This window comes from Falco cherrug, chromosome 2 (genome assembly GCF_023634085.1).
Source record: "Falco cherrug isolate bFalChe1 chromosome 2, bFalChe1.pri, whole genome shotgun sequence".
NCBI lineage: Eukaryota > Metazoa > Chordata > Aves > Falconiformes > Falconidae > Falco > Falco cherrug.
The window spans coordinates 2,088,056-2,104,031 of record NC_073698.1 but is presented as its reverse complement, the minus strand read 5'-3'; the positions used below and the strand labels follow the sequence as shown (position 1 = coordinate 2,104,031).

The following is a 15,976-nucleotide window of genomic DNA, read 5'->3' as shown; positions in this document are numbered from 1 at the left end:
ACCACTGAAATTTCTAACCCTGTTTTCAGCAGCCACCCTATTTAGGTAGCCACCTTCCCACAAGCTGGCTTTAGTCCGCGAGCTGTACAGCATCATACGCAGGGTATACTCCTGCATGGATAGAGTGTCTCTGCAAGGTTTGGTTCCCTCTGTATAGCAAGATATTCCTTCCCCAGTGCACAGCATGCATGATGGGCAAGCTCTGCATTTCCCAGGGGGACAACGTGGGCAGAAGGTCTGTCCCCTGACAGGTAAAATATGGCATGAAGCAGCACCACATAATCGCTGTGCATCTGCGCCCATGCAGCCAGCGGCTTGCACAGAAAAGGGTTTCACAAGGAATCCAGCCCTTTGTCGGCATCCACAGAGATGTCAAGGGCACAAGTCTGCTGACAGCAAAACCAACACCCAGCTTGTGCTTTGAAAAGCACGAGCATTTTGAGAGAGAAGCCAAAAGGTCTTCACAGACCAGAGCTCTCCCTTCAGCAGAGCACCAGTCACCAACTCCTTCCTCCAAGGGCTGCAGGATTGGGGGGAGAACAAGAAGGACCAAGGTCTGAACACAAGCCCTGCCCTTGCAGCCTGCGCATACCTGGGTGCCACGTGGAGCTTCAATGCCACCAGATGATGGGCATCCCATGCCATATCAGAAGCTGTTTCAGACACACAACCCACAGCTGAGCCATGCCATGTATGAACCCAGTTGCAGCCTCCAAGCTGGACCCAGTTTGGCGCACAAGTCCTTGCTGATGGCCAAAGGCGTCACCCTTGGATCTAGGAACAAATCTTTCCAGAGAGCAGCTGGCCTTGCTCTCCCCTCCACACATAAAGGCCACTGAGCTTCACAGGCATATTTCACAAAGGAGACCAGAAGTTACTTTTCAGTTACTCATCAGCATCACGTGTTCCTATGAACATGAACCTAAGTACCAAAACTACTTGTGAGATTGGGCTAGGAGAGGCATTAAAGCATTCTGCCTTACAGTGTGAGGGATGACGAATCTCAGTTAAGATCAGGATCTTGATGTACCAGCAATGCAAGCTCCTATATCGCCAGAAAACCACCAGCCTAAGTAACATAAAAAGTTCCCCATAACCCATAGCAGACAAACCCCACTACTGTCCCCAACTTGCCAGCAAATAGCCTCACATCGCAAGGAAGCTCTTTGGAAGATAATCACCTCTGAGATGTCTCGTTTCTTCTCTTCTTTTGTTCCAGATGGATCAAGGACTTTGGGGACTCTATGAATATTCCCTTAGCAGTTTCTCACCTCCATCTCACCCCACCCATCAGCTTCACATCGTATTTCATGACAATGTTTGTTGTGCCATTTCTGCTACGCCGTGGTGAGACTCACCAGGTTAGCAGCCCCTGCTCAGCAGAAATCGGACTTGCCCACATTGGTCAGGGTAAGGATACAGAGCAGCCTCAAACTCTCTTGATTAAATCAAGTTTTATTCTGTGTTTTATCCCATAACAGCTCATGAGCCGTCCTTAAAAAAACCCCATATTTAGTTTGAAAACCATCCTTTCACCAACAGTATTTGCAGAAGCTAAATCACATCGTTTGAAACAACCCCCATGCTGTTCACGCCCCTGGTGGAGAGGTTATTTCATGTGACTAAGCACCACAAAAATGATGCTTTACAGTTTAACATGAACCTCAAGGTCAGCCTGATAACACCAGTGGAAAGCAGAGCCTCCAGAACTAGGCAGACCTCCCACGCTCATCAGCTCCAGCAACATCCCCCACTTATTACCACCCCCACATGGGAAAGTGCCATTTCCCTATTGAATGCAAGGAGCCAACACATTCCCTATTGCCCTCCTCCCAAATTATTCACACAGCAACCCATGGAGTCTCTACAGCAGGATGGAGAGGGTGCAGCAGAGACAGGTTCAGCTGCCAGACACTTCTGCACCATGTGCAGCAAGTGCCGCTCAGGGAAGAGCGGCTAAAGATAGCTCACAATCCTGTAATCAGACCCGTAAGACTGGGATTTTACTCCCACCCCAGCCGATCCACAGTTACTGGCATAGATGACTCCTCAACACATCTGAAACCATTACAAGCCGCTTTTGCGGGGAGCTGCCTGGGTTTGAAGACCTCTGTTATGTTCCCAGTCCAATCGCAGGGTACCAAAAAGTACTCAGTCATTGGGGTGAAAAGCAGCGGTGCTCGAGTAATGGTTTCTAGCCGCAAAACACACCACCGTGAGCATCCCACAAGGTGATGAAACAGTCCCTGTGTCACAGACGCAGCAGCAGGAAGGTTTTCCCATTACCACCTTCACACCCTGCTGGCTCCAAAGGCGCTCTGTGAACTCAGTCTGTTGGCACGCTTGGGATAAAGTGAGCAGAGCCCTTTGCCAAGTAACAACCCCCCTAGAGGTCTCAGCTATTTTTGGCAGGCTGTGTCCAAAGCTGAAACTATTTATGGTATCTAGTTACCATCCATCACTAGGGGAAGAAAAAAAAAAAATAATCACAAATCAAGTGTTCACCATTTGGCTGTTGCATTGGAGAAAAACTGATAGAAAGGCAAAGGGAAGGAGGAAAACTATTACAGACTCCCTTTTCTCGTCCCATCCCACATAGTCCATTTCTTCCAGCGGACCTGTATCACTGCTTGTGTCAAACAGTGACATTATGCTCAGGTTATGGTCATAGCAGAGCAAAAACTATGGACTAAAATGTTGAAGCCAGGCAAAGGCTCCTATAAAGCCTTTTCAAGACCTTCTCTCACATCTCAGCCTGCACCACCTCCCAAGAATCCCACCCCTTAGGTAGGTCTTACCACCACTATGGAGGCATTGCACACCCTGCCTATTCCAGCCCTTCGCCAAAGACAAACCTCCATCAAGTCACTTCTCTCCCCGCAGAGGTCACTCAGCTCCTTCTGTAGGGCTGCAGAACCACCACCTTCAAGTTCCCCATAGCAGATCTCGGAGAATATTTTTGCCTACTGCAAGAGTGCATACACAAAGCACTTGAGGGACAGGGATTGCAGGACAAGGCTTTGAATCCCAGCTTCATCACAAGCACAGTGCTACAGATACTCGGGTACGTTTGAATTAAGCATCTCGCCGCCTAACAGAGAGAAGATGGGATGCTGCGTGGTTAAGAGCAGCATCTGTCTGCACCCAAAGAGTCACCCACGGTACATCTGAAGGACCACCAACAGCGACAACAGTAGCTCTGCTCTGCTGGAGGGGCTGTCACCCTCCCTCCAGTCAACCTGCCAAAAGTACTCTGAAAATGTCACTGGAGTGAGGTTGCCACCTGTTAGAGCAGGCACCTGATGAGTGGAGTTTGCCGGAATGCTGCAGTGGATGGCTATAAACTCTTCAGAAGCAACAGGCAAGGCAGGAGAGGCGGTGGGGCAGCCCTGGGCGTTAGGGCGCGTTTTGGCTGTCTAGAGCTTGACGATGGTGACAAGATGGTCAGGTCTCTCTGGGTAAGAATTGGAGGGAAGGCCAACACGGCAGATACCACGGTGGGAGTGTGCTACAGACCGTCCAACCAGGGTGAAGGGGCAGATGAAATACTTCCTAAGCATCTGGGAGAAATCTCATGACTGCGAGCCCTTGTTCTTGTGGGGGACATCAACTGGTCAGGTGTCTGCTGGAAATAGAATCCGGCAGAGAGGAAACGGTGCAGGAGGTTCCTGGGGCGTGTAGGAGAGACCTTCCCGACAGCTGGTGGGGGAGCAGCAAGGGCTGGCACCCGTGGGTCCTGCTGTTTGTGAACAGAGAAGGACTAGCGGTGCCGTGGTGGTTGGAGCCCATCTGGGGCACAGCGATCGCAAAATGATAGAGGTTTAGATCCTTGGAGGAGTAAGGAGCGGGGTCAGCAGAACTGCCACCGCGGACTTCTGGAGGGCAGGCTTTGGCCTGTGGAGGGGCCTGGCTGAGAGCCCTCGCGAGGCAGTCCTGACGGGCAAAGGAGCCCGGGAGGGCTGGATGTTCTTCAGGAAGGAAATCCTGAAGGCGCAGGAGCGCGCTGACCCCATGTGCCGAAAGGTGAGCCGGTGGGGAAGACGACCAGCCCGGCTGAACAGAGAGCTCTGGCTGGAGCTCAGGGGAAGAGGAATTTGTGACCTTTGGAAGACAGGCCAGGCAGCTCTGGAGGACTACAGGGATGTCACGAGGTTATGCAGGGAGAAAACGAGGGGCCAAAGCCCAGCTAGAACTTAATCTGGCTATTGCTGTAAAAAACAATAAAACCCATTTCCATGAGTACGTTAGCAACAAAAGGAGGGCCAAGGAGAATCTCCATCCTTTATTGGACGTGGGAGGAAACATAGCGACACAGGCTGAGGAAGAGGCTGAGGTACTCGATGCCTTCTTTGCCTCAGCCTTTAACAATCAGACCCCAGTTGTTCTCAGGGTACCCAGCCCCCTCAGCTGGGAGACAGGGACGGGGAGCAGAATGAAGCCCCCATAATCCACAGGGAAATGGTCGGTGACCTGCTACACCACGTAGACACGCACAGGTCTGCGGGGCCGGGTGGGACCCACCCAAGGGCACTGAGGGATCTGGCAGCAGCGCTCACCGAGCCACTTTCCATGATCTCCCAGTAGTGCTGCCTAACTGGGGGGTCCCGGCCGACGGCAGGTCAGCCCGTGCGGTGCCCATCGGCAGGCAGGGCCAGAAGGAGCATCCAGGGAACTACAGGCCTGTCAGGCTGACCTCGGTGCTGGGGCAGGTTATGGAGCAGATCGTCCTGAGTGCCAAGGCCAGTTGTATGAGGCCCAACAGGGCTGAGTGCCGGGCCCTGCCCGTGGGTCACACCAGCCCCCCACAGCGCTGCAGGCTGGGGGCAGGGGGCTGGGAACTGCCCGGCGGGGAAGGGCCTGGGGGGGCTGGTCGGCAGCCGGCTGGGCATGAGCCCCCCGTGTGCCCAGGTGGCCACGGCGGCCAGCAGCGCCCTGGCCGGTGTCAGCAGCAGCGTGGCCAGCAGGGCCAGGCAGTGCCCGTCCCCCTGTGCCGGGCCCTGGTGCGGCCGCCCCTCGAGCCCTGGGCTCAGCGTTGGGCCCCTCACCCCCAGACAGACCCGGAGGGGCTGGAGCGTGTCCAGAGCCGGGCAGGGGCTGGGGAAGGGGCTGCGGCACAGCTCTGGGGGGGCGGGGGGAGCTGGGGGGGGCTCAGCCCGGAGAAAAGGGGGCTCAGGGGGGCCCTTCTGGCTCCCTACAGCTGCCTGGCAGGAGGCTGCAGCGAGGGGGGTCGGTCTCTGCTCCCAAGGAACCAGCGGCAGGACAGGAGGGAACGGCCTCCAGCCGCACCAGGGGAGGTTCAGGGTGGGCACTGGGAGAAATGTCTTCCCCGACAGGGTGGCCAAGCGCTGGCACAGGCTGCCCGGGGACGGGGTGCAGGCACCGTCCATGGGGGGGTCAGAAGATGTGTAGACCTGACTGACACTGAGGGACATGGTTCAGTGGTGGCCTTGATAGTGCTGGGTTAACGGTTGGACTTGATGATCTTAAAGGTCTTTTCCAACCTAAATGACTCTGTTTGAAGATTCTACTAGCTCATACCAACAGTATCACAACAGGAACAGGCTGAGCAGCCCACTTAAGGAGACGTACTTTCCAGGAACGAGCCTCTTACCTTGACATACAACTGCTCAACAGCATGCTTGCATCACTTTACTGGTTGAACGTAGGAGACCAGTGCATAAATACTCCTGTTAACAACAGTGAGCCTGAAGAAGGTTTATACAAGCTGCTAACACTAGTCTTCAACTGAGAACACACATTTTTGCCTCCCAAAAGGCAAACCTCCAAGAGGTGGCTCACACTTGGTCCCCCTGGTTCCTCTCATCCAAGGAGATGTCAAGACCTGGATGCAAGTGTACTGGAAAGCAGACACCTGACTTCTTACATGAAACCATTCACTTTTTACATCACACATGTCTTCAAAGCAGTTATGTCAGAAGCACAATTAGCCAACAACCAGCACTGAAGAAATTGGATTTGTGGGAATACAGTTCAAGGAAGAAAAAAAAATCTACTTATCTACCTGCCTTTCTATGGTATCCAAGTTTTCACATGCTCATCCTGCCCCACTGAGGTAGTGCCATGTCCTTTATTTTGCTACTGCAGAACTAGGAAAGACACTTTTCTCCTTGACAAAAACCAATGATGTCTGCATAAAGTAGACAGATGAGCTCCAATCATCACCCAATTCCTTCAGTGCAGCAACCCAAGACTTCATGGCTACCTTGCTGTATCTGAGGACAAATAACCAACAGCTCAAGCATTTCTTAAACTAGAAGGCAGGATAACAAGCTCTGCTCTTCATTGTTCCCAGGGTGAAACAGGGTAGATAGCACAAGCAAGAATTAAGTTCTCCTCTCTTGAGATGCCTTCATTGGAGAGGAAGGACACCAAGTTCACCAGTTCCTGCAAACAAACATCTCTTGCATGGCCAAGGGAGGAGAAGTATCTCTGCTTGGGACTTCAGGCTGCCACAGTGCCACTGAGATGAACCGCTGCAGGACAAGGTCCCAGGCAGAGGTGAGACCTGAGACTGACCAGACAGTATCCCCAAAGCTGTAGCAGAAGCATCCAGCTGTGGACAGACCAACCAACATTTCTGCTTTCTCCTTCACTGCCAACTGATGATGCACCATGCAGCCACTCAAGCTCTCCTGGTTAAGCACTGAAGAGGCCCATCAGCCCCCAAGGACCCAGGGGCAACCAGCACTCCCTGCTTTCATGGGCTCCACAGCACAAATGATAGCAGAAGTGACCACACCAGTCAGAGAGCATCCAACGGGGACACAGGCTGACATGGGACACAAGCCACCTACACCCAAGGGGTGAAGTTCTGCTTCCTGTGATCCCATAGGGCTCAAAGCAAACACTTGCCCTAAAACCCAGCATGACTTGAGCTACATAGGAGAAAGGTTTAGCTTTTTGGAGGGGAATAAGGGAAACCAAAGCCAAGCCATTTTAGTAGTAACTTCCAGGACGAAAAAAAGAAAAAAAAAAACCTAAGCAAACAAACAAAAAGTTTCTTAAATATAGGCACTTTCTCCCTGACCTGAAGCGGGACAGGACACAACGAAACCACAGAACAGTTTGGGCTGGAAGAGGCCTTCAAGACCAGCCAGTCCCACCCCCCGCCAGGGGCAGGGCCCCCTCCCCCCAGCCCAGGCTGCTCCCAGCCCCGTCCAGCCTGGCCTTGAGCCCTGCCAGGGATGGGGCACCCACAGCTGCTCTGGGCAGCCTGGGCCAGCGCCTCGCCGCCCTCACGGGGAAGGGTTTCTTCCTCATGTCCAACCTAAATCTCCCCTCTCTCAGCTTCAAGCCATTCCCCCCTGTCCCACCACTCCCTGCCCTTGCCCAAAGCCCCTCCCCAGCTTTCCTGTCGGCCCCTCCAGGCACTGGGAGCTGCTCTAAGGTCTCCCCGCAGCCTTCTCCTCCCCAGGCTGCACAGCCCCAGCTCTCCCAGCCTGTCCCCACAGCAGAGGGGCTCCAGCCCCCTGGTCATCTTCATGGCCTCCTCCAGACTCATCCAACAGGAGCACTCCAGAAGTAAAATGCATCAGCTTGAGCAGACCTCAAGCACCTGAGAGCTCCAGGATAGCCATGGCATACAGGTCTGCACTAAGCCTATGACACCATGACACCAAGAGCTTTCAGCATTTTACAGTTCTTCTGTGAAAGCAAGAGAAGTATCAAACCCTACTTTGTTCATCATCTAGAACATGACAAAAATAAGCTAGAAGATCAAACTCTGTAGCTGATTTCAACTCTAGAAGAAGTGTTTTAAACACAGCCTTTGTGTTTCATGGGAAGGAGACTATTTATTACTACTGAGACACAGAATTTTCCCCACAGGCAGGTAACTGCTGCCTTTCCAAATTCCGAAATCTCCCACCTGGCAATGAGCCTTGAGGGGAATGCAGACACCTCAGTAGTCCCTATATATCCAGTCAAACAGCCACAGCATAACTTATTTCAAAGCTCAGCCACTTGAAGCCATATTTATTTTTTAATACCAGCTACATTGTCTCAGCCCAATGCTTTTTCTCGACAGCTCTGCCATTTAGCAAGCATTAAACCTGATGGTGCATGAGACATAACAGGGTTTTACTCACACCCATGTCCAAGAGCCAGCTCAGTAGAGCCGACAGCCGCAAGTGTTTCAAGCAATACTTACCTCATACCTTTCCTTCCAAAAAAATAAAAGCGCCAGCCTTTTTGGAATCAAACACATGGGATCTATTGCCAGAAGTGGCCAGTTTAGGAGCAGAACATCTCATTACTTCAGGCAATACTGAAACGCAGCAATAAGTTTATGGGCACCCAGTAGCAGACAACAGCGGTTGAGCTGAGACACACGAGGAGGATGTGAAGTCCAGCTTCTTGACCAAGCACTGGCGCATTCCCATGAAACAGCAACACTGAGACAAGAGTTTCCCTCTCCCCACATGCCCCTCGGGATTCCACAAGCCTCAGGAAACAATTGTCTTCTGGAGCCTAATAAAGGGTTGGAAAGAAAACCTATGTGAGGAAATAAATTGGGCTGAGGTCCAGACCTGATGCCAGAGCCTGAAAGGTTAAAGAGGAGACTGTACATGTAACATGATGTAAGCTGTGCTTGCTGCTGCCTCCTACCACCACTCACTTTTTTTTCCTCCCAGACTTGACCCCAGGCTCTACCACAGTTGTATTTCACTTCCAACTTGAAGCAAGAAAACTTCTTCTAAACAGTATGAAATGGGTCAAGGATCCAGTTAGCAGCTATCCAGATAAGAAGAGGATTTGAAATCACTGCAAACCACCTTCCCTTGATGCGAATGGTTGCTTTGTGTTTTCTGATTGCGAACAAGTGAAATTTCACAGGAGACACTGCCTTAAGCATGGGATGTTTGAGCTGTAGTAAGTAACAACAGATGCAATTTGTCCCCAGCTTTATGACATTTTGAGTCAATTCAGATATAATGATTAGTACATCAATTCTGGAAGCAATCAGATGGCTTTGCTCCGTGAGGTACTGGAACTGGATAGCCCCAGGAACTCAAGTTTCCACTTACTTTAACTCTGGCTTTTTTGGATTAGGTTGCTATCACAAAGCCAAGTTAGAAACACTGGATGCTGTGTTAAATCCTATTAGCTGATTACACGGCTGAGCAGAAGCAATTGTTCATTGAAAAAGTGAACCCGACTGCCCAATTTGGGAACCAGACGGTCACACTGACCTTGTGCGCAGCAGCACATAACGACAACAAGCATTTGCTCCCGCTTTTGTCAAAAGCCATCTCTTCCAGCAGCTCAGACTATCTGCAGCACAGCCAGGGCTGATGTTCCCCGGCCCAGCCAGCCTACACCCTGCAGAGGGCAGGCGGATTTCTGCCGGCACACTACAGCAAGCATCACTCTTGCCAAGTCCCTGCTCCTTCCCTCCTCCATCTCCTGCCATGCCACCAGTTGGTTCAAACCAGCCTTCTTCATGCCCTTCTAGGGAACCCCTCCCAGCACGTCAGCACAACAGCAAAGCAAATAAAGTTATTCTAAAACTGGGATAAAAATAAAGCCTTCAAGAGTAGGGCCTGGGACAGCCTAACACGTGACAACAATGAGGACTCATTTGTCTTGTGTTCACAACAAAAGGAACACTCATGCAACAGGACGGCAGCCTAAGAGTGACCTTCCTGCCATGACCAACAGCAGGTGAACCTCACGTTTGACCCTCCCATGACTTTCTGTACATCTGTGGCATCGCTGGCAGGAGTCATGAACAACAAGGAAACAAACAAGGAAAGTGCCTTCCCACCCTGGCTCTACTTCCTAGTAGGAGCATTCAAAGAATCAGGTTCCCTTTTCAGGGCCTTGACTTGTTCTTGGCTGTCTGGTTTAAACCTCCAGGCTCCATCCCTCCTGGGGAAGGAGTTTTTACAGAGGCTGGAGATGAACATTTTCATTTCTTCATGCCAAAAGGAAAAGGAAATTTCTACACAGCTGTTCTGATCACACCATTCTCCCATAAAGCAGGTATCACCATATGTCTCTCTGAGCTTAGCACAAGAAAATAAACACTATTCCCATTTTTAGAGAGAAGCTGTGGGCACCTATCCTCTGGAGGACACTGCAAGTTGCGGATCCCATGAGGATGGAGATGTCTGCATAAGCATGGAGCCAGGTGCCCAGATTTGAGGGGGACAACACATGCCCACACTCATTCCCCACACACTCATCTCAGCACATTCAAGCAACACATGGGAGCTCCTGGGAATTGTGTGCTTCCAAATCAAGGTGGGAGCCAGGTGATTCCTGGCCCAGGTCTACACCACTGCACCCTTTACCAGCTTCAACCCACGTTTTCACCACCCCTTCAGAGATCAGTGCCCTGAAAGAGCACCAAGCCAAGCTAGGACAACTGTCCTCCCTGCACAAACATTCAATGGTTGCACAAGAGCTCCAGGAGCACTTTCTCCAAGCAAAGAGCAGCCTGGTGAGGTGTGAGCAAGTGCCTCCCTCAATTTAATTCAGTCCACACTGAGACCAGCTACCGCCTTCATTAAGCATCAGTCAGCTCATTACATGCACAAACATACCGTAAGCAGCCAGCTGCATTTAAGGCACATGCTTGACCAGTTTACAAGCCTCAATCCCCAAATTTTCTACTTCCTTTTTAAAAAAACACAACACATTTGAGAGAGACTTACAGAGCAGCAGCACAATTCTTTGTTAGATGTCTCTGTACTGCTAGAAGACCCGAAACACCCACATCTCTCAAGCCTTGCTGACGATTAAGGTTTTAATAGTGCTGATAAGCTCTCAGCTGGAACAGCTCTTGCGCACAGTAAGTTTTATCTGCCACAGAGCACACTTGTTACAGAGCCTTTCTTATCGCTACTGCAAATATCAGCAGAGATAGAGAAGCACGTAATGCCTGGGAAGAGAAGGTGCAGAAATACGAGTGGACATGTCATCTTTTGACTCTGCCCAAGCTCATGACCTCGGGGGCTCCCTGCTCCTCACCTCACATACCCTCGAAAGCTCCATAGCCCCCAGCGAGAACAGCCCTACATCCAGCCCACAAATTGCTCAAGGAGAGGAGCGGAGCGGACTCCAGACCTTAAGCCAGTGGCCCAGATATGTCCCCCCAGGGAACATGCAGCTGAGCTACAAAGTTCAAGAAAATAGGGAAAAAGCCAGTGTTTACCATGAGCTGGGGGGAAGAAGCCAAGAAAGCAACAGTGATTGTCTCACGGGTCCAATACAGCACTCAGTACAACCCAACCATTACCCCAGAAGCTTAGATTTAAGGACTCTCACAACAGGAGGGTTTTAACATTACAAGCTGACACTTTTAGAAATACAGAGAGCCTCCCCCCACCCTCCCTGTTTAAGCTTATTCTGCTCTTAGAAGTGGATCTATAGCTGTTCACAACAGGACACCTCTAAGAAAGTCTGGACATCAGGTTACAGCTTCCCAATAAACTCACAGGCTTCATCCCTGCTAACTCATGACATTCCCACTGTAATACAGTGGTATCGAGCACATCAAGATGACAACCACAAAGGGTTTTCAGCCCAGCAGGAACCTTTGCCTTCAGGCACCCGCTCAAATCCAGCCTTGCTATTAACCAGGCAACCTCTCTCACCACACCTCTCACCCTCGACCAGAAGGGCCCATCCACCAGCCAAGGCATTTCTCACCCCGCTGCTCCAGGTGACACTGAGGCAGGTCACCAGCATCATTAAGGCTTCCCAGTATGTTGGTATTCAGCCAAGCATGGTTCAAGATCAGTGTGCACCAAAGCTTTCCCAGTCTGGCAGATGGACTGCAGCAGGCAAGCTGTTTGCAACACCTCCACAAAGGTGAGCCCTAACAAACAGCATTCCCAGCCAGCAGCAACATTTGGTGGAGCTAGAATTGCACAACAGACCCAGCAGAGGAGCAGCACAACAGAGCAGGTTTTGAAGGCTGGAAACCCTTGCATTTGAGATCCACAGCTTGCACCCTGTCTTTCTTTTTGGAGAAGACAAATAGGTACATTCAGATTTGCTCTACGTACACATATTTCCCCAAGAGCTCTGACAACTCCTAGCCAGAGGCCATTTATTTTAATCTCCCCTGGAGAGGAAAAAAACCAACCCAAAAAACCAAAACCCAACAACAACAACAAAAAAAACCACCCCCCAAAACCAACACAGTAAAAGCCTCCCACTTCCCCCAGTGTCTGGCAGGGTGTTCTGCCCTGTGCTGGGGTCTCCCATCTACTTCATTAGTCCACATGGGATCACTCACCAGTACCCATCGAGCTATGGCGAGTGGTTGTGTGAGTTCCTGCCATGTTTTTTATGCCTTTAAAAAAAAAAAAAAAAAAGACTATTAAACAGCTTCTTTGTGGTCTTCTTCACTGCCCAGAGAAAGATACTGGTCTGTGCCGCTCTCCAAGCGGGTACCAAGCATGGGCCCAAACCTCACAGGTGCCAGCAGGCATGATGGCTTCACAAGACTCTGGGGTACTGCAAGGATAGCATTGCACCCAGGTTCCCCGTACTGGTTACATCCCCGCTGGCAACACCCCCCACCTCCTCCCTAACACTCTCATCCTTCCACTGGGAGAGCAATTTTCCAAACTACATCAGGTTAACGGAGCTGTGATACATCCATCTCCCTTCAGACAATGCTCACAGCTTCCAGCTTGCTTCAGTTGAAGACTTTAGCCTTAAATGAAGCAGATGAAAAAGGTTGGTAGATGCTAAATCCTTGTCATCAAATGCAAGGTGCACTGGGTGGACTGTTTTTTATTTTTAAAGGCTCCAAATTATATGTGCTGGTCCCATTGACAACATTGAGGAAGCTGAACAGGTTACTGCCTCCACCACAGCTCCTGTGACAGCAGGAGAGATGCCCACCTTCCCCAGAGGCTTTTCAGGACTGGGTTGCACAAAAGGTACAAAGACCCCCTTGCACCCAAGAGAGTCCCTTCCAGCTCAAGGGGTCTAGCAAACCACAGAGCAAATTTTGAGCTCCTTGTTGCCCACGTTACTCCTCACACCCCATGCAAGCTCAGGACCAGAGCAGAAACCACAGCACACTGCAGGCCTGACACTTGCCTGGGTACAAACGCAAGGAAGGACATTTCTTCAGATGTTGGCCTTCAGCCGCACCGCTCCTGCCCATGCTTTCAGGGACAACAGCTTTATTGCTATAATCCAACAAGCAGCTTTATTTTTCTTTGCAAAGCAAAACTGTATAAGGAGAACCTGCACTGTTTGCGTTTCGGGAACACGCATCTATGCAGCGGTGTGACCTTGCGAGGCACAAATGCTTGCCTGCCAGCATAAGGGACACCAGAGCATGCTTATTCCCACCACATTAACATTTTAGCATATACAGCTGTCTTACCCACAAGTACACTGCATTCCTTTAACATACACCTCTCCAAGAGCAAGAGATCCAAACAAAAAAAGCCACCCTGATGCAAAGGAGACAGATTAGGAAATACTTGTGATAAGGGAAAGTATCTCCAGCCGAGCTGTCAACCTTGCACTTTAAATTAGGCTTTTAATGAGGACCGCAAGCACTCTGCATTTCAGTGATTAACTCAGTGCTAAATATGAGTTTAGCTGCTTCATTTCTAACACTGATTCTGCCTCCAGATTTTGGGCAGGAGCAGAAACAGAGGAGAAGACAAGCACAACTGCACAAAGCTTGCAGGCTGTCAGACACCAGCAACTTCTGAAGCTAATGCCAAAGCCCAAGCAGGGGGGGTAAACCACCCCTAAAATTAGAGCCACCCACCATTATATATTTACAGAGCATCAAATGCAACATTATAAGTGGCTCAGGAGCTCATAGGACTGAGCCTGTGAGCATAATACATCTGGTTTTGGCAGGCATTTTGATTTCCTTGTAAAAGCTGGAAAGTGGGGCTTAGAAGTTCAGTGTACTAAGTGCAGAGCAATCCTTTACGATAAACATAATTTGCATATGAACAGGAATGCATCTAAAAATAACATTTTGAGAAGCCATAGGTCTTGCCTTACCTCTTGGCCTGACAGTTTCCAGGGCCCCCAACAAGCTCAAAACCATCCACAGGTTACAAGGACTGTTCAGCCATTACTATAGCGCAGATCTCTTAAGCTCAAACAGTCAGTTCTCGGCCAGGGATGGGGAAATCACAGCCCAAAAAGCTGGAGAGAAATGGAGCAAATCAGGCAGCTGGATTTCTGCCTGGACACCCAGAGCAGGACACGAGTGCTGCCTGTTTGCTGGGTATCAAACAGCAATAGGTTTGATAGTTTAAGGTCTCATAGACAAGAGACATAAATAATTAGTAGGTAGATTGGCACCGAGATTCCCACAAGACCCGCAAACAATCACTGCTGGAACAGGCGACTGCCTACAACACATCACCTACTTGACAGCCTCAGGAAACTTCTTTATGGGGCTTCTTCATACAAGAAAGTAGTGGGGCAAGAAAGACACACTGGTTTTACTCTTCTTCTCAAAAAAAGCCTTTTTTGTCTCAAAGGTCAAAGGGTTGGATGACTCCTTAACTACATTAACAGCTGAGACACAAAGGAAACATTTTAATCCCAAGGAAAGCATTAATTACCTCTTGGCAAAAAAACCCCAACCAAACCCAAAAAACACACACAAAAAAAATCCACCCAAATATCACAGGGTGACCTCACCACTGTGGTAGATCGCTGTAAACAAGCCCAGGCCCTCCCCGTCCCTTTCAGAGACCAGGTCTGGGCACCAGGAGCACCTCCACTTAACTTGATCTGGGAAGCCCCCAGCCCCATCTTGCCCCTTGGCAGCGTGATGGAGAAGGGCTGGGCACAGCAAGGGAACTTGAGGCATAGCCCTGAATACATCCCAGCTTTACCACCACTCTCCAAGGTTTTGCTCAGAAAACAGCCCTGCAGTCGGCACATGGGTTTCAGATGGAGTCACCCACAAGAGACACCTTGGAAAGGCCAAGCCTGCCCCTTAACACCAGGTTTCTGCCCTCCTCCTGGCAAGGTCCTAGAGAATTTAGTAGGACAGCAAGCCTAGACACAAGCTCCAAATCCTCTCCAAGCTGTTAAGTGACCTGCCCCAGGATTAGACCTACTTCCTGACTACCCCGTGGAGCCCCCAGAACATCACCCTGCCACCCCACAACCTTCAGGTACCAAGTCCCAACTGCTAGCCATGGGGCTGTAGCCATCTGCAATCTGAAAATTTAATACATTTGTTTTGCTGCAGTTCTGCAGTAGGCAATCAGACCACTGATTTGGTTTTAGACTCAGGCAATTTGCTTTATGATTAGGTGACTGTCAACTCAAGAGATTCATCAAATAAGTGGCCCAAGATATAATCTATTAGAATGGCTCAGAAGAATGCTTGGACATCGAAGGGTACAGCCAGTCCGCTACATCTTTTTAAATGCTACACCCAAAATACCTATTAAAGAAAACTCTGGTCTTCACCTTGTGCTATTTAAGGCCAATGCAAGATGCTTCCTGAGCTACCTGTGCAAGTGTGAGCCTGAAAATTGGTGCAGCTAAAAACAGCAGGCAACCGGAATATTTCTGCACTGTGCATCTAACCTCAGGCTGGGGGAGGGAGAAGTTTCATTTCAGCTCGCCAAGGAGGGGGGAGGTAAGCAAAATGCAGGGACCAGACATTTATAAAGAGATTTTACAAGTTACAGCAGAGTTTTAAGAGAAATTGCAGGATTATAAGAAATAAATAAAAGGCAAGCTTGCTTTAAGGGGAAAAGTGTAAGATAGAAGCTGCTTTCGCACAGTGCCACACGGTAAATCTGAAAGTGAAACAGATTATTTTGAGCATTTCCAGACAAGAGCAGCATAAGCTCACAGTCCATCACCTCCAAGCCCTCTGGGATCCAGCAGCCCGGACCCCAAGCACCAGGCAAAGCCTGGCTCCCGAGCAGTCAGCGACACAGACAACAGTGGTTAGAGAGCAGGAGGATTCAGTTTTGTTATGACTAAG

The 15,976-nt window shown here is 50.2% G+C and overlaps 1 protein-coding gene across 5 annotated transcripts in view; it reads right to left on the bottom strand.

Moving 5' to 3' along the window:
* GDPD5 (glycerophosphodiester phosphodiesterase domain containing 5) overlaps window positions 1–15,976 on the bottom strand; it is a 210,348-nt gene that overhangs the window by 154,227 nt on the left and 40,145 nt on the right. The window contains exon 2 of one of the 5 annotated variants that reach the window (XM_055702238.1): window positions 12,269–12,325. The exons of 3 other annotated variants lie outside the window; for them this stretch is intronic. The gene's annotated coding sequence lies outside the window, so the exon portion shown is untranslated. Of the gene's footprint in view, window positions 1–10,679; window positions 10,820–12,268; window positions 12,326–15,976 lie in introns of those variants that run through there. One more of the 5 variants, XM_055702236.1, reaches the window with a different exon arrangement.